Below are 21,413 nucleotides of genomic sequence, written 5' to 3' on the forward strand. Positions count from 1 at the left end.
TTCCTTTGCTGTGCAAAAGCGTTTTATTTGGATATAATCCCAATAGTTTGTTTTTGCTTTTGTTTCCCTGATCTTAGGAGACATACCTAGAAAAATGTTGCTCTAGCCAATGTCAAAAAAATTAATGCCTGCATTCTCTTCTAAGATTTTTATGTTTTCCAGTCTCACATTGAGGTGTTTAATCTGTTTTGACATTATTTTATGTACAGTGTTGTTTATCTTTTCAAAGAACCAACTCTTGATTTTTTTCTATTTTTTTAATCTCTGTGTCATTTATTTCTGCAATAATCTTTATTATTTCCTCTTTCTACTCATTTTGGGATTTGTGTGCTCTTCTTTTTCTAGTTACTTTAGATATAAGATTAGATTGTTTGAGCTTTTTCTGGTGTCTTTAGGTAGGCCTGTATTCCTGTATCTTTCCAAGAACTGTTTTTGCTGTATCCCGAAGATTTTGGACCATTGTGTTTTCATTTTTATCCATATCAATGTATTTTTCAATTTCTTCTTTAATTTCTCCATAGGCCCATTGGTTGTTCAGTATTGTGTTGTTTAGTCTCCAAGTGTTTGTGTTTTTCTGTTTTTTTTCTTGTGCTTGGTTTCTAGTTTCATACCATCATGATCAGAATAAATGTATGGTATGATTTAAATCCTCAAAAATGTATTTAGCCTTGTTTTGTGGCCTAAATGTGATCTATTCTGAAGGATGTTCCATGTGTGTTTGAAAGAATGTGTATTCTGTTTTCAGATGGCATATTCCCTATATATCTGTTATGTCTCTCTGGTCCACTCTGTCACTGTTTCTTTGTTGATTTCTATCTGTATGATCTATCCATTGATGTAAGTAGAGTGTTAACGTCCCCTATTATTATTATATTACCATCACCTTCTCTCTTTATGTCTGTTAATATTTTCTTTGTGTATTTAGATGCTTCAGTGTTGAATGGGTACATATTTATAATTGTTTTATTTTCTTTTGGGTTGATTTATCATTAGGCAATGCCCTTCTTTGTCTCTCTTACAGTCTGTTTTAAAGTTTATTTTGTCTGATAAGTAGTTCTTCCCAGTTTTTTTCCCCACCTCCATTTGCATGGCAAATGTTTTAAATCCCTTCACTTTCAGTCTGTATGTGTCTTTAGGTCTGAAATGAGTCTCATGTAGGCAACATATAGATCGGGAGGTGGCTGGCAAGACAGCTAAAGCTAAAGTGTGTGCAAGGCTGTGAGGTTCTGGAGTGTCCTGCACTGGGAGTTCCCTGGCAAGACATCTGAGGCCAAAGTTGCATGGGCCTGGAGTGTCCCAGGGTGCTTTGTGCCTATATCATGTTGATATGAAGGCTGTAGCTGTACTGACTGCTGACCAGGGGTGTCCCAGTGTGCACCACCCTGTGGCCATATTGGTGGGATGGCTGGGGCTGGTATGAGCATGGGTTCTGGGCTCACTGAGGTGGCAGACTGGTTAGGGTGACTGGACTGTGCACTGAACTTTCAAGTGGCAGCGAGGGGAAGCACAGATTGTATATATTAGCCCCTCCCTCCCAAAGAGTGTTCATGCAGCTCCCCCCCAACTGCTTGATGGAATTTAGTGCTGTATCTTTTATATGCTGGTTGCAAGGACAGAGGAATTTGTTTCTGATGCCTCAGTGCTATCTCTCCCAACTGTAAGTTCACAGCAGCAGGAGTAGGAGTTTTCTTTGTTATTTTGTCTTTGTATCTTTGCTTTTCTCTCTTTTGTTGTGCAGAAGCTGTTCAGTTGGCCCTCAATTACTCTTCCACAGGAATTGTTCTGTAAATAGGTGTAATATGGTGTATTTCATGAAGAAGGTGAGTTCAGGGTCTTCCTTCTTGGAATGGAACTTGCTTTGAGTTTTTAAATAGTGAAGCTTCCTGCCTTAAGGAAAATAAGAACCAACCATTTAAAGATAATAAGATGGTCAGAAAAATAATACCAATGTTATAGCTTAATTCTGTTCTGAAATTTGAAATAAATGCCTTTGAGCATAAGGATATTAAAAAAAATTCTCAGATTTAGCACTACTCTGAATAAATAAGAAAGCTCAGCAGTTTGGAGGGGGAACTATTGATTCAGATTCTAGTAGCTTTGTGAGTCAAAATTTCTTTGTAAAATGTGAGCATTGAGTTAGTTAGATCTTTCTCTGACTTCAATCATAGTTATAGAACTGGTGACATTGGTTCTTTCTTCAAAGAAGAGTAAGTTGAAGAAGAGTCACACAGACATTAGTCATTCCTGGATATTCATAAAATTCAGGGTCAGTGTATAAGTACACTGGCCTATTTATCTCCTTGGGTGGATACATTTCTTCGAAACAGAAGAATGTATATTACTAACATTCTGTTTAGCTTCACATGATTTATTTTCTTAAATGTAGAAATTCCAATGAGTGCTTTGTGGTAGGCAGAATTTTTTGCTTTATAAAATCTGATCTCTTTGTACCCTTCAAGTGAAGACTTAGCTGTACATGGACATTGAAGATAGCTTAAAAGGGATGGGTCCTTAAAAGGAGCCAGCCTCAACCCATCTAGCTTGACTCCCAGGTCCTAGTCTGAGAGTAGAATTAATATAATGAATTAATAGCCAACATGTTACCAGCTTTCTCACGGGGCAACAGCCACTTATGAGAGTACCTTATTTTTCTACCCACATCATTCCTCCTCCTGATTCTGGGAAAACCATTTTCGTTCTTTGGATGCCCAAAGCTGCTGCAGGGTCACCCTGATTTCCAACTCTACAGCTGGCCACTGGCTGCCATGCTTGCTCAAAGCTTTCTCAGTGTCTTCTGCTGTACTCAGTCCTAACCTAAGTAAGGGTGTGACTTGCTCCCCAGTGCTGGTGGAAGACTCAGGCTCAGCTTACTGTCAGCATAGACCCTCACTGAGAGATGCCTCCATCTCGGATCCTGCAGTCTCCCTGGAAGAGCTGTACGAGTGGCTAGGATAGATGATGGATGGATGGATGATAGATAAAAATACACAGAAATATATGTAATCAGATAGACATACAGTTGATACATACATAGGTATGGAGAATATTATGAAAGGAAAACTCCTGAGTGATTGCCTTCTTGCCACAAAGAGTAAGGTGAGCCAAGATCCAGTGAGTGATAAAGTGAGTAGCAGTAAGTTATCAGTAAAGGTTGTAATTGCACAGGCACCCCTTCACGGGCCCACATCATGGGGTAATGACATTATAATGAGAAAAACCACAGGCAAATGAAGTAAACAGTAGTTCAAGGCAGACATATAAAATCTTGCTAGCTTCATTTTGGCAAAGTCCAGGGAAGTGCTTAAATTACCAGGAGGAGGTGTTATCAAACATGATAGCTTTGATGATACTGTGATAATAACGTCCAAAGATTAATGGATAAAAATACAGAATTATTTCTTGCTTATGTTCCATGTCTTCTGTGGGTGTACAGAGAATTTTATTCTTATTTGTTAGTCAGCTATTTCTTTGGAAATTGGTCACTGCCAAACCAAGGTGGAGAAAGAAAGCTCTGGAGGTTTGTGCATCATCTAGTTAAGAACTTTGGCCTAAAAAAAACACACAGCATTTCCTCTTACCATTTATCTGTCACAATAAATCACATGGCCCTATCCAACCACAAGGGGGGAAGGAGGGTGCAACTCTACCTCATCCCTTGGTGGGGAATAAACAGAACAATTTCGTGAATGGTACTACTACCATTTGCTCTTTTGTTCAACACTATTCCCTTCATCTTTCATCACACACATACAATAGCATCACTCCTACTCCATGTGAGACAACCAGAAAGTTTGATGTGGTCATCAAGCTCAAAGTTTAGAAAAATTAGTATCCAGGTGTGATGCATAACCCTGAAACCTCAGTACCTAGCACCCAACCTCACTGCTTCAGTCTCCCTTCCGACCCATATGACATCTTCCTCCTCCAGAGGGCTTTTCAGAGACTGTGGCTCCTAACCTGTCTGGGTTCTGTTGTTCTTACGATAGGAGAGGTGTTTTAATGGACGCTGGGAAGGGAGTGTAGGTGGAATACATGTTTAAGCTAGTGTATTTTGCTCATTTTAATTTTTTAGAACAGTTTTATTTTTTATATTTTAGGTATAAAATATAATGAGTCAAAAATTCTTAACCTTACTCACCGCTTATCAATAAGAGTGTATTCTTCATACCCTTTATCTGTTTTCACCATTCCCCACCCACCTCTCCTCTGGCAACCACCAGTTTGTTGTCCGTATTTAAGAGTCTGTATTTTCTCTTTTTTGGTTTCTTCATCTGCTATGTTTTTTTAAATTCCACATATGAATGAAACCAAATGTTATTTGTCTTTCTCAGGATGACTTATTTCACTTAGCATTATGCCCTCTAGGTCCATCCACATTGTTGCAAATGGCAAGATCTCATTCCTTTTTATAGCTGAGTAATATTCCATTGTAAAAATATAGGACCTCTTCTTTATCTGTTCATCTCTGAATGGACAGTTGGGTTGCTGCCATGTCTTGACTATTATAGGTGATGCTGCAATAAACATAATGGTGCATATATCCCTTCCAATTAGTGTTTTTATTTTTTTGTGTATAAATACCCAGTAGTGGAATTAGTGGATCTTATGGTAATTGTATTTTTAATTTGTTGAGGAACTTCCATACTTTTTTCCACAGTGGTTGCACCCATTTACATTCCTGCTGAAACTGCATGAACGTTCCTTTTTCTCCATCCCATCATCTGTTATTTCTTGCCTTATTGATTTTAGCAATTCTGACAGGTGTCAGGTGATATCTCATTGTGGTTTTGATTTGCATTTCTCTGGTGATGAGTGATGTTGAATACTTTTCATATGTCTGTTGGCCATGTGTATGTCTTTTTTTTTTAAAAATGTCTACTCAGGTCCTCTGCCCATTTTAATCAGATTATTATTTTTTTGATGTTGAATTATATAAGTTCTTTACATATTTTGAATATTAACCCTTTATCGAATTTATCACCTGCAATATCTTTGCCCATTCAGGTTTCCTTGATATTTTGTTGGTTTCCTTTGCAAAAATCTTCTTATTTTGTAGTGTTAGTTGTTTAATTTTTCTTTGGTTTCCCTTGCCTGAGTAGACATATCTAAAAAATGATAGGGCACCTGTGTGGCTCAGTCGGTTAAGCGTCCGACTTCAACTCAGGTCACAATCTCGCGGTCTGTGAGTTCGAGCCCCGGGTCGGGCTCTGGGCTGTTGGCTCAGGGCCTGGAGCCTGCTTTGGATTCTGTGTCTCCCTCTCTCTCTGCCCCTCCCCCGTTCATGCTCTGTCTCTCTCTGTCTCAAAAATAAATAAACGTTAAAAAAAATGTTGTTAAGGTCACGTCAAAATACTTATTGCATATGTTTTCCTCCAGGATTTTTATGGTTTCAAGTCTCACGTTTAAGTCTTTGAGTTTATTTTTGTGTATAGGGTAAGAAAGCAGTCCAGTTTTCCCAGCACCATTTGTTGAAAAGACTCTCCCATTGTGTAATCTTGCCTCCTTTATCATAGATTAATTGACCATATAAGCATGGCTTTATTTCTGGGCTTTCTATTGTGTTCCATTGACCTATGTGTCTATTTTTGTGCCAGTACCATATTGTTTTGATGATGCCTCCAGTTTTGTTCTCCTTTTTCAAGATTGCTTTGGCTACTCAGGGTCTGTTTTTGGTTTCATACAAATTTTAGGATTATTTGTTCTAGCTCTGTGAAAAATGCTGATGGTATTTTGATAGGGATTGCATTAAACCTGTAGATTTCTTTGGGTGGTATAGACATTTTAACAACATTTGTTCTTCCAATTCATGATCATGGGGTATCTTTCCATTTGTTTTTGTCATCTTCAATTTCATTTATCAAGAAATTCTTGTTTTTAATTATTCTTTGGACTTTTTGTTGCTTAGCTTGGTTACTTTCCATTACGCTGTCTTCTAGGTCACTGATATGTTCTGCTATGGATTCTATCATATTTTTATTTCAGTTATTGAGTTCTTCATCTCTGATTGGCTCTTTTTAATATTTCCTATGTCTTTGATGACATAAATAAACTTAAAAAATACACTGGAGGGAATCAATAACAGATTAGAGGAGGCAGAACAGGGCAATGATCAGGAAGACAGAATAATGGAAAGTAACCAAGCTAAACAGCAAAAGACCAAAGAATTATAAACAATAAGGGATCCCAGCAACATCATCAAATAATAATGTTCACATTATAGGAATCCCAGAAGAAGAGAGGGAGAGAAGGGGCAAAAACCGTCTCTAATCTCGGGAAAGAAAAAGACATCCTGATCCAGGAAGCATAGAGAGTCCCTAAGAAAATTAATCCAAGGATGTCCACACTAAGACACAATTAAAATGACAAACAGTAATGATACAGAGAGGAATTTCAAGACAGTAAGAAAAAGGAAAAGAGTTACATACAAGAGAAACTCTAGATGGCTATCACCTGATTTTTTTAGCAGCAACTTTGGAGGCCTGAAGGAAGTGGTATGATGTATTCAAAGTGCTGAAAAGAAAAACCCTGCAACTAAGAATGCTCTTCTCAGCAAGGTTATCATTCACAATAGAAGGAGAGTTTCCCAGACAAAAAAAAGCTAAGGGAGTGCATCACCATTCTAAGGCAGCCTTGTTAGAGTATTAAAGGGAATTCTTAGAGTGGAAAGAAAAGTCTAAAACTAAAGGTAAGAAAATTATTAAAAGGAAAAATTTCACAGGTAAATATATAATAAAAATGGTAAATTAATCACTTATAAAACACAAAAAGCAGTGAAAGCACAAAAGCAGTTAAATAAATTATATCTACAAAAAATAGTCAAGGGATACACAAAAGGTATAAAGTATGACTTCATATACATAAAATGGTACTTGGGGAGATAAAAAATTTCATGCTTTTAGAATGTGTTTAAAGTTAACTGACCATCAACTTAATATAGACTGCTACACATAAACTGTTATATATCAACTTAATTGTAACCACACATCAAAAACCTATAACAGATACAAAAAAATAAAGAGAAAGGGATCCAAGCACAACACTAAAGAAAGTCATCAAACCACAAAGGAAGAGAGCAAGAGAACAAGAAAGAAACAGAGAAGAACTACAACAACCAGAAAACAAGTAACAAAATGGCAATAAATACGTACCTATTAATCACCGTTTAAATGTAAATGAACTAAATGCTCCAATCAAAATACATAAGGTTAATGAATGGATAAAAAATAAGACCCATCTATAAGCTACCTACAGGAGACTCACTGTAGTCCTAAAACACATGTTTACTGAAAGTGAAGAGAGGAAAATACATATACCATGCAAATGGAGACCAAAAAGAACAAAAAGCTGTGATGACAATACTTATACCAGACAAAATAGACCTTAAAACAAAGACTGTAGAAAGAGATAAAAAATAAGGGCACTACATAATGATAAAGGGAACAATTGAACAAGAGCAAGTAACAACTATAAATACCTATGCACCCAACATGGAATCACCTAAATATATAAAGTGATTATTAATGGACCAAAAGGGAGAAATAGACAGCAATACAATAATAGCAGGAAACTGAAAGACCCAACTTACATCAATGGGTTGATTATCCAGGCAGAAAATCAATAAGGAAACAGTGGCTTTGAATGACACATTGGACCAGATGGACCCAACAGACATATGCAGAACATTCCAGCCAAAACAGAATACACATTCTTTTCAAGTGCATATGGAACATTCTCTAGGATAGATTGCATTTTAGGCCACAACAGAAGCCTTATGATTTCAGTCTTAAATTTCTTATCAAGCATTTTCTGTGACTACAAAAGTATGAAACTAATTTTTAAAAAAATTTTAATTTTTTTTTCTTTCTTTCTTCTTTCTTTCTTTCTTTCTTTTTCTTTCTTTCTTTCTTTTTCTTTCTAAATATGAACTTTATTGTCAAATTGGTTTCCATACAACACCCAGTGCTTATCCCAACAGGTGCCCTCCTCAATACCCATCACCAACCCTCTCCTCCCTCCCACACCCCATCAACCCTCAGTTTGTTCTCAGTTTTTAAGAGTTTCTTATGGTTTGGCTCCCTCCCTAATTTTTTTTTTCTTTCCTTCCCCTCCCCCATGGTCTTCTGTTAAGCTTCTCAGGATCCACATAAGAGTGAAAACATATGGTATCTGTCTTTCTCTGTATGACTTATTTCACTTAGCATCATACTCTCCAGTTCCATCCACATTGCTACAAAAGGCCATATTTCATTCTTTCTCATTGCCATGTAGTATTCCATTGTGTATATAAACCACAATTTCTTTATCCACTCATCAGTTGAAGAAATGGTCAGAAAACATGAATAGACACTTCTCTAAAGAAGACATCCAGATGGCCAGTAGGCACATGAAACTCATTACAAGAAAAACAATCTGGGGAAGAACACAAATACATGGAGGCTAAATAATATGTTACTAAATAATGAATGGATAAACCAAGAAATTGAAGAAATCAAAAAATACTTGGAGATAAATGAAAATGTAAACGGAATGGTCCAAACTCTTTGGAATTCAGAAAAATAGGTCTAAAAGGAAAGTTTATAATAGTACAGACCTACTTCAAGAAATAAGAAAAATCTCAAATAAACAACAAAGCCTTACAACTGAAGGAGTTAGAAAAAGAACAAAGCCCAGGGCTAATAGATAAAAGAAAATAATAAAGATAAGGGCAGAAATAAAACAGAGACTAAACAAAAAAACAAACAAACCAAAAAAATCCCAATAGATCAATGAAACCAGGAGCTAGTTCTTTGAAAAGATAAAATTGATAAATCTTTATCCACACTCATTAAGAAAAAAAAGAGTACTCAAAATCATAATGAAGTATGAGAAACAACAGATAGTACCATAAAAATACAGAGGATTATAGGAATATTATTAAAAAGTTATATGCCAACAAATTGGACATTCAAGAAGAAATGGACAAATTCCTAGAACTATAACCTTTTAAAACTGAATCGTGAAGAAACAGAAAATTTGAACAGGCTAATAAATACTAATTCAATTCAATTCAATTTAATTTGTCCCAACAAACAAAAGTCCAGGGCTAGGTTGCTTCAGAGATGAATACCCGCAAACATTTAAAGTAGAGTTAATAATTATTCTCCTCAAACTATTACAAAAAATAGAAGAGGAAGTAAAGCTTCTAAATTCATTCTATGAGGGCAGCATTAACCCGATACCAAACCAAAGACAGTACAAAAATTATAAAACAATATTTGTGATGAACATAGATGCAAAAATTTTCAACAAAATATTAATAAACCTCATATAATATTTTAAAGAAATTATTCATACAATCAAGTGAGATTAATTCCAGAGATGAAATACTGGTTGAATATTGTCAAATCAATTAATATATCACATTAATAAACTTAAGGATAAAAATCATATAATTCTTTCAACAGATGCAGGAAAATCATTTATGATAACATTCATTTATGATAAAAGTTCTCAACAATTAGTTGTACATAGAACATACCTCAACATAATAAAGGCAGTATATGAAAAACCCACAGCTAAAATCATAGTCAATGGTGAAAAACTGACAGCTTTTCTTCTCAGGTAAAGAATAAAATGAGGTGCCTGGGTGGCTCAGTTGGGTAAGTGTCTGACTCTTGGTTTCATGGTTTGTGGGACGGAGCCCCAAGTCGGGCTCTGCACTGACAGTGTGGAACCTGCTGGGGCTTCTCTGTCTCCCCTGCTCATGCTTTCTCTCTCTCTCTCTCTCAAAATAAATATTAAAATAAGAATAAGATAAGGATGTCCACTCTCACCACTTTTATTCAACATAGTACTGGAAGTCTTGGCTGCAACAATTAGACAAGAAAAACAAAAGGTATCCAAAATGCTATGAAAGAATTAAAACTGTCACTATTATCAGATGACATGCTATTATATATAGAAAACCTTTAAGACCACCAAAAAACTAATAGAAGTGATAAATGAATTTAGTAACGTTGCAGTATACAAAATTAATATACAGAAAACTCTTGTATTTCGACATACTAATAATGAAATAATAGAGAAATTAAAAAATAATTCCATTTTAAATTGTACCAAGAAGAATAAAATACCAAGAATAAGACCAAGGAGGTGAAAGACCTGTACTTTGAAAAGTATAAAACATCATTGAAACTCATTGGAGATGACAAAACAACTGGAAAGGAAATAGATGTTCGTGGATTGGAAGGGTTAATATTGTTAAAATGTCCCTACCACCCAAAGCCTTCTACAGATTCAGTGAGATCATTATCAAATTACCCACAACATTTTTCACAAGACTGGAACAAATAATCTAAAAATTTTTTGGAAAAAATAGCATCCCCAGTAGCCAAAGCAATCATGGTTTGAGGAATCAATCCTAGATGTCAAGATACAATACAAAGCTGTAATAATTAAGATAGTATGGTACTAGGAAAAAAACAGACACATAGGTCAATTGAATGGAATAGAGCTCATAAGTAAAGCTATGGTTATACAGTCAATTAATTCATCAAAAAAAGTGCCAAGAATATACAATGGGGAAAAGACAGTCTCTTCAATAAATCAGTTCTGGGAACACTGGACTACTTTCTAACACCATATAAAAAAATAAACAAAATGGATTAAAGACCTAAATGGGATACCTGAAACCATAAAACTCCTAGAATAAAGCCTAGGCTGTATTTTTTTTTTACATTGGCCTACCCACAATTTTCTTTCTGCTTTTTTAAAAATTTTATTTAAATCCAAGTTAGTTAAAATATAGTGTAATAATGGTTTCAGGAGTAGAAATTAGTGATTCATCACTTACATATACAATCCAGTGCTCATACCAACAAGTGCCCTTCTTAATGCCCATCACCCATTTGTTCCATTCCCCACGCACCTCCCCTCCAACAACCCTCAGAGTGTCTTCTGGTTTTCCTCCCTCTCTGTTATCTTATTTTTGCTTCCCTTCTCCTATGTACATCTGTTGCGTTTCTCAAATTCCACATACGAGTGAAATCATGATATTTATCTTTCTCTTACTTATTTTGCTTAGCATAATACACTCTAATTTTATCCACGTTGTTGCAAATGGCAAGACTTCATTCTTTTTCATTACCAAGTATTCCATTGTACATCTATACCACATCTTCTTTATCCATTTGTCAGTCGATGGACACTTGGGCTCTTTCCATAATTTGTCTATTGTTGATATTACTGCTAAAAACATGGGGGTGCATGTGCCCCTTCAAATCAGCATTTTGGTATCTTTCGGAAAAACACCTAGCAGTGCAATTGCTGTGTCATAGGGTAACTGTATTTTTAATTTTTTGAGGAATCTCCATACTGTTTTCCAGAATGGCTGTGCCAGTTTGCATTCCCACCAGCAGTGCAAGAGGATTCCTCTTTCTCCACATCCTCGCCAACATCTCTTGTTACTGAGTTGTTAATGTTAGCCATTCTGACAGGTGTGAGGTGGGATCTCATTGTGGTTTTGATTTGTATTTCCCTGATGATGAGTGATGTTGAGCATTTTTTCATGTGTCGGTTGGCCATCTGGATGTCTACTTTGGAGAAGTGTCTATTCATGCCTTTTGCCCATTTCTTCACTGGATTACTTGTTTTTTGCGTGTTGATTTTGGATCCACATTTTTCTAGATATGTCTTAGACAAGAGAAACAAAAGGAAAAATAATGTAGTGGGACTGTACCAAAATAAAAAGGTTTTACACATCAAAGGAAACCATCAACAAATGAAAAGGCCAACTATTGGATGGGAGAAGATATTTACAAATGATATATACAATAAGGAGTTAATACCCAAAATACATGAAGAACTTACAGGACTCAACACCAACAAAGGAAATAAGATAAAAAAATTGGGCAGAGGACCTGAATAGCCATTTTTCCAAAACCATACCGATGACCAACAAACACTTGAAAAGATGCTCATCATTAATCATCAAGGGAATGCACATAAAAACCACAAGGAGCTATCATCTCACATCTGTCAAAATAACTATCATCAAAAAAAAAAGAAACAACAAACACTGGTGGGGCGGGGGGTGGTAGAGAAAAGGGAGCCTTCGAGAATTGCTGATGGGGATGCAAATTGATACAGCCACTGTGGAATACATAATGGATGTCCTCAAAAAATTAAAACTAGAATTAACATATGATCCAGTAATTTCACTATTGGGAATTTACCAACAGCAAATAAATTGGAAAAGATATATGCAGACTTCTGTTTATTACAGCCTTATTTATAATAGCCAAATTAAGGAAGCAACCTATGTGTCCTTTGGTGGGTTAATTGGTTAAAAAAAAGAGGTGTTTATCCCTAATGGAATATTATTCAGCCATTATATATTCTTGCTTCCTTTGTCATATATTGACCATATAAATGTGGGTTCATTTCTAGGGTCTCCATTCTATTCCATTGATGTGTCTGTTTTTGTGCCAGTATCATATTTTTTGATTACAGTAGCTTTGTAGTGTATTTTGAAATCTGGAATTGTGATAGATCCAGATTTAGTCTCCTTTCTCAGGATTGCTTTGGCTATTTTGTGGCTTCTGTTCCATACAAATTTTAGTGTGATTTGTTTTAGTGTTATAAAACATGCTGTTGGTATTTTGATAGTGATTGCGTTGAATCTGTAGATTGCTTTGGATAATATGGACATTTTCACAATATTAATTCTTCTAATCCATGAACATGGAATATCTTTCCATTTGTTTGCGTCATCTTCAATTTCTTTCATCAGTGTTTTATGGTTTTTAAAGTACAGATCTTACCCCTCTCATTTTTATTCCTAGGTATTTTATTGTTTTTGGTGCAATTGTAAATGGTATTGTCTTTCTCTTTCTCAACTTCATTATTAGTGTATAGAAATGCTACCAATTTCTGTGTATGAATTATGCATCCTCTGAATTCTTTTAGTATTTTTTTGGCAAAGTCTTCAGGATTTTCTATGTATAATACCATGTCAGCTGCAAATAGTGACAGTGTATCTTCTTTTTTACTGATGTGGATGTCTTGTGTTGCTTTTTCTTCTGTGTCTAGGACTTCCAATACTACGTTGAATAAAAGTGGTGAGAGTGGACATATTTGTCACATTCTGGACCTTAGAGGGAAAGTTCTTGGTTTTTTACCATTAAGTATGATGTTTGCTGTTTTCTTTTTTTCATATATAGCCTTTATTATGAAGATATGTTCCCTTTAACCTCATTTTGTTGAGAGGTTTTATTATGAATGGATGTTGAATCTTGTCAAATGCTTTTTTGCAAGTGTTAAGATACATATGATTTTTATCTTTCATTTTGTTGATGTGGTGTATGATGTTGTTTGACATGGGCATATTGAACCATCCTTGCACCCCAGGAATAAATGCCACTTGATTGTGATGAATGATCTTTTTAATGTAATGTTTTATGTGGTTTGATAATATTTTCTTGAGTTTTTTTGCACTATGTTTATCTGGAATATTGGTCTGTAGTTTGTGTGTGTGTATGTATGTGTGGTGTCTTTGATTTTGGTATCAGAGTAAGCTTGCCTCATATAATGTATTTGGAAGTTTTCTTATTTGTCATAGTTTGAGGAGAATAGGTATTAACTGTTCTTTAAATGTCTGGTAGAATTCACCTGTGACTCCATCTGGTCCTGGATTTTTTTTTTTTTTTGTTAGTTTTTGATTGCCAATTAAATTTTCTTACTTGTAATCAGTCTTTTCGGGTTTTCTATTTCTTCCTGGTTCAGTTTTGTAAAACTGTAGGCTTCTAGGAATTTATCCATTTCTTCTATTTTGTTCAGTTTGTGAGCATATAATTTTTCATAATGTTATTTTATAATCCTTTGTATTTTTATGGTATCAGTTATTATTTCTCACTCATTTCTGATTTTATTTATTTGGGTCCTTTTTTTCTCAATGAGTCTGGGTAAGAATTTTTAAAAATCTTTTTAAAGAACCAGCTCTTGGTTTCATTAATTTTTTTATATTTGTTTTTAAAATTTCTACATAATTTATCATTTCCTTCCTTCTACTCTTCTTGGGCTTTGTTCAAGTTTCATTTCTTGAGTTTGGCTTGTGTTGCTATATTCTTTCTTAGAAATGCTTTTGCCATGTTCTAGAGATTTGGGGCTGTTGCCCTTTAGTTTTCATTTGCCTCCATTTTTTTTTAAATTTATTCTTTGATTGCTTCATTGACTCCATTGGTTGTTTAGGATTATGTTATTTATGTCTCATGTATTTGTCATTTTCCTTTTTCCATTTTTGTGGTACAAAAAATGCATGGTCTGATTTCAATACTCTTAAATTTATGAGGCTTGTTTTATGGCCTGATATGTGATCTATCCTGGAAAATGTTAAATGTACACTGGAAAAAAGTGTGTATTTTATTGTTTTTGAAGTACAATGCTCTATGTATATTGGTTATGTCCATCTGTTCCAATGTGCCAAAGACATTGTTTTCTTATTGGTTTTCTGTCTGGATGATCTCTCCATTGATATAAGTTGATTGTTAAAGTCTCCTTCTATTATATTTCCATCAATTTCTCTCTTTATGTCAATTAGTATTTGCTTTATATGTTTAGTTGCTCTAATGTTGGGTGCATAGACATTTATGATTGTTATATCTTTTTGTTGGATTGGTCCCTGTATTATTATGTAATGCTCTTCCTTGTCTCTTATTATATACAGTCTTTGTTTTAAAGTCTCTTTTGTCTAAGTATTGCTATACCAGTTTATTTTTTGCTTCCATTTGCATGGTCATTGTTTCTTCATCTGTTCACTTTTTTTTCTTTTTCCTTTTTTGCTTTATCTGCAAAGTTTATTTCTATAAATAGAGGTGTAACAGATTGTTCCAACATGTAACAGTTTTGCAGAAAAATACCAGTAACTCATTTCTTAGGATGATCATCTCTGCCTTCTATATTAAAGAGGTAGTGTATAAAAATACTTTTCAAATCTAAGGTATGAAGCTCTAATCTATAACAATGTACAGAACTCTGAATGGCAAGGAACTAAGGAATAAGAAAGAGTAATTCCTTCATTTTACGAATCCAAGACTGGTAGTTAGAAAGGAACATGAGCCTGCTTGAAACTCTTTGTGATTCACCAGAAAACTCATTAGCTGGACAACTATTGTGCATTCAGGTTTAGTTGATGTATTAAGCAGAATTCAATGGATTTCAGGAAACACATCCTTTGTGTGTGCGTGTGCGCATGCATGTAAATGTGTGTGTATGTGTCTTTAGGTCTTAAGTCTTTAGATCTGTGGTGAATATCCTGTAGGTACCATATATATGGATGTTATCTATTCTGCCATTCTGTCTTTTGATTGGAACATTCAGGCCATTTAAAGTAATTATTTATAGGTACACACTTATTGCCGTTTTTAAAATTTGTTTTCTGGTTGCTTTTGTAGTTCTTCTTTGTTACTTCTCTTGTTCTCTTTGTGATTGATGAGTATCTATTGTGTTTTGTTTGGGTTTTTTAATTTTTGTGTGTGTTTATCTCAGGTTTTTGATTTGTGGTTACCAAGACATTCATAAATAACATCTTAAGTAAAAAAATTTCCATATTAATTTATGGTATTTTAAGTTCAAATACATTCTTATAAAAAGAAAACTGGAAAAGGGAAAATAATCTTCTTTTTCCCTTTTTCTTCCCTTTTTACTCCCTTCTTCACATTTTATGTATACGTTGTCATTTTATATATTTTTATTCATAGATTTCTTATGTCTAATTATGTCTATTTTCCACTTAAATTGACTTACAAGAAATGTTAAAGGAATTTCTTTTAGTGATGATAACTTCTTTATTTTTTGGAAACATTTTTTATCTCTTTCAAATCTGAATGATAATCTTGCTGTGTGGAGTATTCTTGTTGTAGGTTTTTTCCTTTCAGCACTTTGAAAGTTTTAGTTTTTGCAGCAAGTATAGATAACGTCTTGACTAAAAAACTTTAAAAGGCAAATATTTCTGAGGATTTATAAACACCCAGAAGGGCATATGAATAATTTGGTGGGCTGTTTCCAAGTTCAGTTCATTCATCTTTTAACACTAGTGAATATCACAGAGCTTTGAGTTATAAGACTGAATTTCAAACCTGGGTTCTAACATTTACCACTGGCAAATTATTCAGTCTCTCTGTAGTAGAAGCATATTGGATTATTTGTCTAGCACCTATTCACAAGATTGTAACAGATGCCCCATATACATTTGATATGACCCAATTTCCTTACCATAGTTCACAGGATCAATAAATGCTATCCTGGCCCATAAATTTGTTTGTCTTCTTTCAGATATTTGCAGTAGGTTTAGTCTTTCTCCAGATGGCTGGACCATAACATGTATACTCAGGAGCTGTAGGCAGCCATGTTTTTTGCCGTTGTGGATGGAGATGTAAAAGGTACACATTTGTTATAAACTAGGCCCAGAGAGAGTAACAAGAGATGATGGATAGACTAAAGACCCGCTCTTAGTTTATTCTCAATACCCACCCACATTTCTGCCAAGACATTAAACCTGGATGGCTCTGGATATGCATTTATCCCCCATTTTAACTGCATAGCTGAAAGCTGGCTTAGAAGGGTTGAGTTACCATAACAGGAGAGCATGCCCATCTGAACTCAGAGTCTCTTGCTTTCTAACAAGGCCATTTCTGTGACCCCAATCTTCCAATGTTACGTAGTCACATAGATGTTCCCTGACCACTGGCGCTATGACCATATAGAGCATTATGGGAGCAAGCCTCCTCAGTACTGGAACTTTCACCTTGGTGCATGCAGATCATTTATACCCAACTTAATGAATAGATGTTAAGATCCAGGGTGATTATTCCCTCTCCACTACTTCTAAAGTTTCCTTTGGTAATCTTTATTTATAATTGCATTGGATAGTATGAGTACTTTGTATTCACATCTCCTGTGCAGGACAATTTCTTTCTTTGAGATAAGGGAATCTATTTGAAGTCAGTCTTCTTGTGTTCAAGTTGGGTCTCTGTTACCAGTAAATTGAAGAGTCTATCCACCCAACTATGGCCTCTCTAAGCCACAGTGATCTCTTTTAAAAAGTGGGGCAAACAATACCAAGTGAGACAATAAATATAAAACTATTGGTACACAAAACATGTTCTGTAAATTTAAGCAGGATATTTCTTGAAGGATCAAGATTATAAAGATATGCAAATGACAAAAGGATCTTGGAAATAAATTACTTTCTACTATGCAATTTAATTTTGTGATGGGGCAGTTTCAATATTCTATAAAGATTTGCAAAATTCATTGCATTCTTTAGTACTGTGATATTTGACCTTTTTCTATTTTCATTCCCAACTCATTTAGTGTCATGTATTTATTACTGTATATTTTTGATATTTGTTCATTTTATTAATCCTCAAATATTCTTATTTAAGCCTTACAGGGTTTCTACAGTTAGAATGTTTTTGGCTACAGCAACCCTTCCATCTCCAACATGGATTCTGACTAAAACAATACATAACTTTATTATTTCACATAAGATTAAGTCTTCAGGTAATGATGAATCTGTAATCAGTTAAGTTACCATCTAAACAAGATGCCAGAGGCCGACATTCTTTCTACCTTGACTCTCTGCTCCCTTTAGCCTGTTGGGTTTTATACTGAAGCTGTCATCCCTTATGATCGCAGGTGGCTCCTTATTGTTCTGGTTGCCATATCATATCACAAAACAACATCCAGATGAAAAGACTCCTTTTCTTCATTTATGTCTTTTTATTATCAACAAATGCTTTCCTAGAAGCCCCCAGAGACTTTTTCTTATGTCCCAGGAGCAAGCATCACCCAGCATAACAATTCATAAACCAAATGTCAGCAAGGGAGATAGGATTAGTGGTACTGGCTTCAGAAGTGAAATGCATAATTTTACATTAATGGAAAGCTTTGCCTGTCCGCATCAGGACTCCTTTGGGAATCTAGAGGACAAAGCAGAAATAAAGACATGTACAGAACTTTTAATCACCCAGAAGCTGTGATGCTGCCCCACAAAGCAGCACACTCACTTGGCCCTTATTCTGGCCCCGCAGTGTTTTTACATGCTTGTGTGAGTCTTTTGGGTCAGGTTTAAATCCTGGCTCTTTCAATTATTGCTTCATGATATGGGTAATTAACTCAGTTTCCTTATTCAGAAATAGGGATAATAATAGCACCACATTCATAGTGTTGTTTTGAATATTAAAGGAGTTAGTATAAGAAAAGCATTTAGAATGGTGCCTTGCTATACGAAATAATCAGTACATTGTACACACACACATTTACCCATTGATTCATATTTATATGAATTGAACCAAATGACAAGAGGAATCAAATATTGTCAAGGTAAGGTATTGTCACATTCATGCTGAATCCTCATTTCGTATCATCTTTTGCCTTAGGTCAGGTTCCCTGGTAAAGAACTCTGAGATTGGATTGCAGGAGGTTTGCTGAAAAGTGCTTTCAGAAACACTGCTGTGAGGGGGTAATGGAGGTAGGATTGGGCAGCAGGAGAAATTGGGCTGTAATGAAGTTGCCTGGAAGTCCTTGTCTGAGCCTGTGGGGAGGCTGTAGAGCTGGGATAGTTTTCCTGCTAGAGCCTCCCAGATTGAGGCAAAGGGGCTGGGCCCTTGCACTCTGCATATTGCATAATCAGTCATTTATGCATACAGAGAGGGGGTTTAATTTGGGGTGAGGTACCTTCCTTTGTTGAGGGTGATTGCTGGAGAAAGGAGCAGCTATGAGCCCAACAGTCCTAGCAATGGGGCGTTCAGGGTGCCTCAGTCTTAAGCAGCCATGGTTCTAGGCAGATTCCTATAGTATCAACTCTGGAAGGTAATTGCTGTCACTCTGTGTGGATAAAGTGGAGGACCACAGAGCAGAAGACAATGCCATGGGATGAATTGCCTAAAGCTTCTACCTCTAAGGCTTCCAGCTGTAGTGAAAAATCAGCCTCAGGTTAATGAGGTATTCATGAGTAAGCCCAGAACACCTGAATTGACATTGTGCTAGGGTGACCATGAGGTACCATCTGCTTGTTACACATGTCCCAGGACTGGAAAAGTTGATGGAGTCAGAATGCCATGGTTTGGAGCAAAGGAAGCCTGAATATTCTTAGGAAGTTTTAAATCATAATCATGAATGTGAAGGAAGGGATGTCAGAGCACAATAGACTTCGATAATTTAGATAATTATTTGCAATTATGGAAAGATAAAACTCCCAGAAGTGGGTAATATTCTGAGCGAAGGTTCACAGCAACAAATAGGGATGAGAGAGAGAGAAAACCCAGTCTGCTACTAGTAGTGGCAGATATATATTCTTCAAACCAGTTTCCTCTTTATTTTTTGAGATCTAACCATTATACTTGCATTTAGGTGGAGTCGTGGGACTTAATTCTGGCCAATGGAAAATGGATGGAAGTAATGTATATCACTTCTATGAGTGGCCTATAGAAACTTCCTTTCAAGATCAATCCCTCTTCCCTTTCTGACTGGTTGAATGGAGACAAGCTCTCAGCCCTTCTCCTCAGGGCAACCTAGACAATCATGTGGTGAACACAGCAGGCCTTCCAAAAGATGTCTACTAGAGAGCACCCTCCCTCCCACACACAGAACACCAAATTGAACTCTAAGGTGAGCAAGAAATAATTGTGTTGTTTTTATTTTATGTCATTTCATTGTGTTAAGTCACAAAGATTTCAAGCCTCACCTGATATGGCAGCTAGCAAATATCTCAATAAATATGCCCATCTTCGTGAGCCTGGAGAGATAGATGACATATCTAACTATGATAGCAACTGTTTGTATTTTTCTTTCCTACTATAATCTATCTTTTGTATACATATCTTTTTAGAAACTCCTGTGGTTACAAACTAGAGGCTGATAGGCTAGGTTGGGGCACAGATATTTTTATTTGGCCTGTGCAATATTGTCTGGATTCATTGTCAACACACACACACCTTTTCATGTCTGGCATCTCTGAAAAAGGCAGAATATCCATAACGCTATTGATGGCAACTATTGGCTTGGCCAAATAGAGGTCCCCTCTCAATAGAGCATGGGATCTCCATTTGCCACTATCCCCAACCCTCTTAACTGTATCATGGCCAGTCCACATCCCCTGTGTATGTTGTCTGCCAGGTCTCTGGAGCCCTTAGGACTTGTTGTTAGCCCCTTTCTTTGTAGAGAGTGCTGGGCTTTCTGAGAGGTGTTCTTTGGTTAGTTTGTTTCTCTAAGCATTTTCTCCCAATGACATTTCAAATGCCCTTCCAAGTTGTACAGGGCAAGATGGGGTTTTCCTCCTTCTGTGCATCTGCAGTACTAACGGATGCAGAATCAGCACTTCCTGTGGAATCTGAAAGCTGTCAAGCTTCTCCCCTGACTTTCCACTTAGGTGGTGGGAGGGCTTTATCAACTATCCAAAATAACCAAAATGGACCTGCTGCATTTCTTTCCAATACATTTGAAACCTTTGTTCAGATATTGGACATGCAAGACAACAAGCGTCAAGACAATGGAGCCACCAAGAATTGTGACCCTTTATCTAGCCCTGGGTGTGGAACTATTAATTACTGCAGACTGTGCCCCACTTCCCTGATGCTGAGAACAACATAATGAAGCCCTGTGGAGACACTGCGAGAAAGAATACCTATCATTAACTCTTCACACAGACAGATAAGGCTGGGAAAGTGCAAACTTGGATAAAACTCTTCTTTATGGATATCCAGGGAGATGAAGAGTGTTTCTTTAAAATAAAGCTTGTCTTAAAGAGAATCACTTTCAAGGATTACAGGTAGTAGTATATGAGTAACATGCTTTTGAGCAACAACTCACGGGGACACAATGATATCCTTTATGGCCAAAGCACTCTGAAAAAATGGTTTACATTCTTCAAATATTATCATTTTTGCTTAATTTTTAGAGAATTGCAATAAGATGGTCCCATTTCCTTATAGCTCTCTTTTGGTGACCTCATCCAAATTTAAGTTTCTAAATCCGAATGTAAATGAATGGATCAGACCTGTATAAGTCAGGGCCAGTGAGAGAAATGGGCACTTTGTAATAGAAGTAATTTCAAATTCCAGTAAAGCTCTGCTTGATTTCCCCCTTTTCCATCTAGCATGCTAATCTCCATCTGGCTGCAGTAGCAGCATCTGCCTTTAAAATGACCCTTTTCCTTCTCAGGAAGGAGAGCGAATTGTGCTCTCCATGTTTTAGGACTGCACCTCTTCTGGGTCACCCTCCTGACTAATGTGCTTTTCTATGAGTAATATCATAATTCACAGTTTTTCCCCCTTTTTCTTTGAGACTAACTGGGTAATTCAAGTTTCATTTCCTCTCTCTGGGTATTTAAGGGCCAGCCCTTCAGACCGATTTTAGCCATCTATTACTGGTGAGCC

General features: G+C 36.0%; 1 long non-coding RNA gene across 1 annotated transcript in view; it reads left to right on the top strand.

The window, feature by feature from the left end:
* Window positions 1-20,867, top strand: part of LOC122234501 — a 109,152-nt gene extending 88,285 nt beyond the window's left edge. The window contains exons 4-6 of the long non-coding RNA XR_006212271.1: window positions 18,417-18,508; window positions 19,390-19,647; window positions 20,494-20,867. This is a non-coding gene — a long non-coding RNA (uncharacterized LOC122234501). The remainder of the gene's footprint in view (window positions 1-18,416; window positions 18,509-19,389; window positions 19,648-20,493) is intronic.
* Window positions 20,868-21,413: the final 546 nt, after the last annotated feature.

Source organism: Panthera tigris, chromosome A1, assembly GCF_018350195.1.
Source record: "Panthera tigris isolate Pti1 chromosome A1, P.tigris_Pti1_mat1.1, whole genome shotgun sequence".
Taxonomy (NCBI): Eukaryota; Metazoa; Chordata; class Mammalia; order Carnivora; family Felidae; genus Panthera; species Panthera tigris.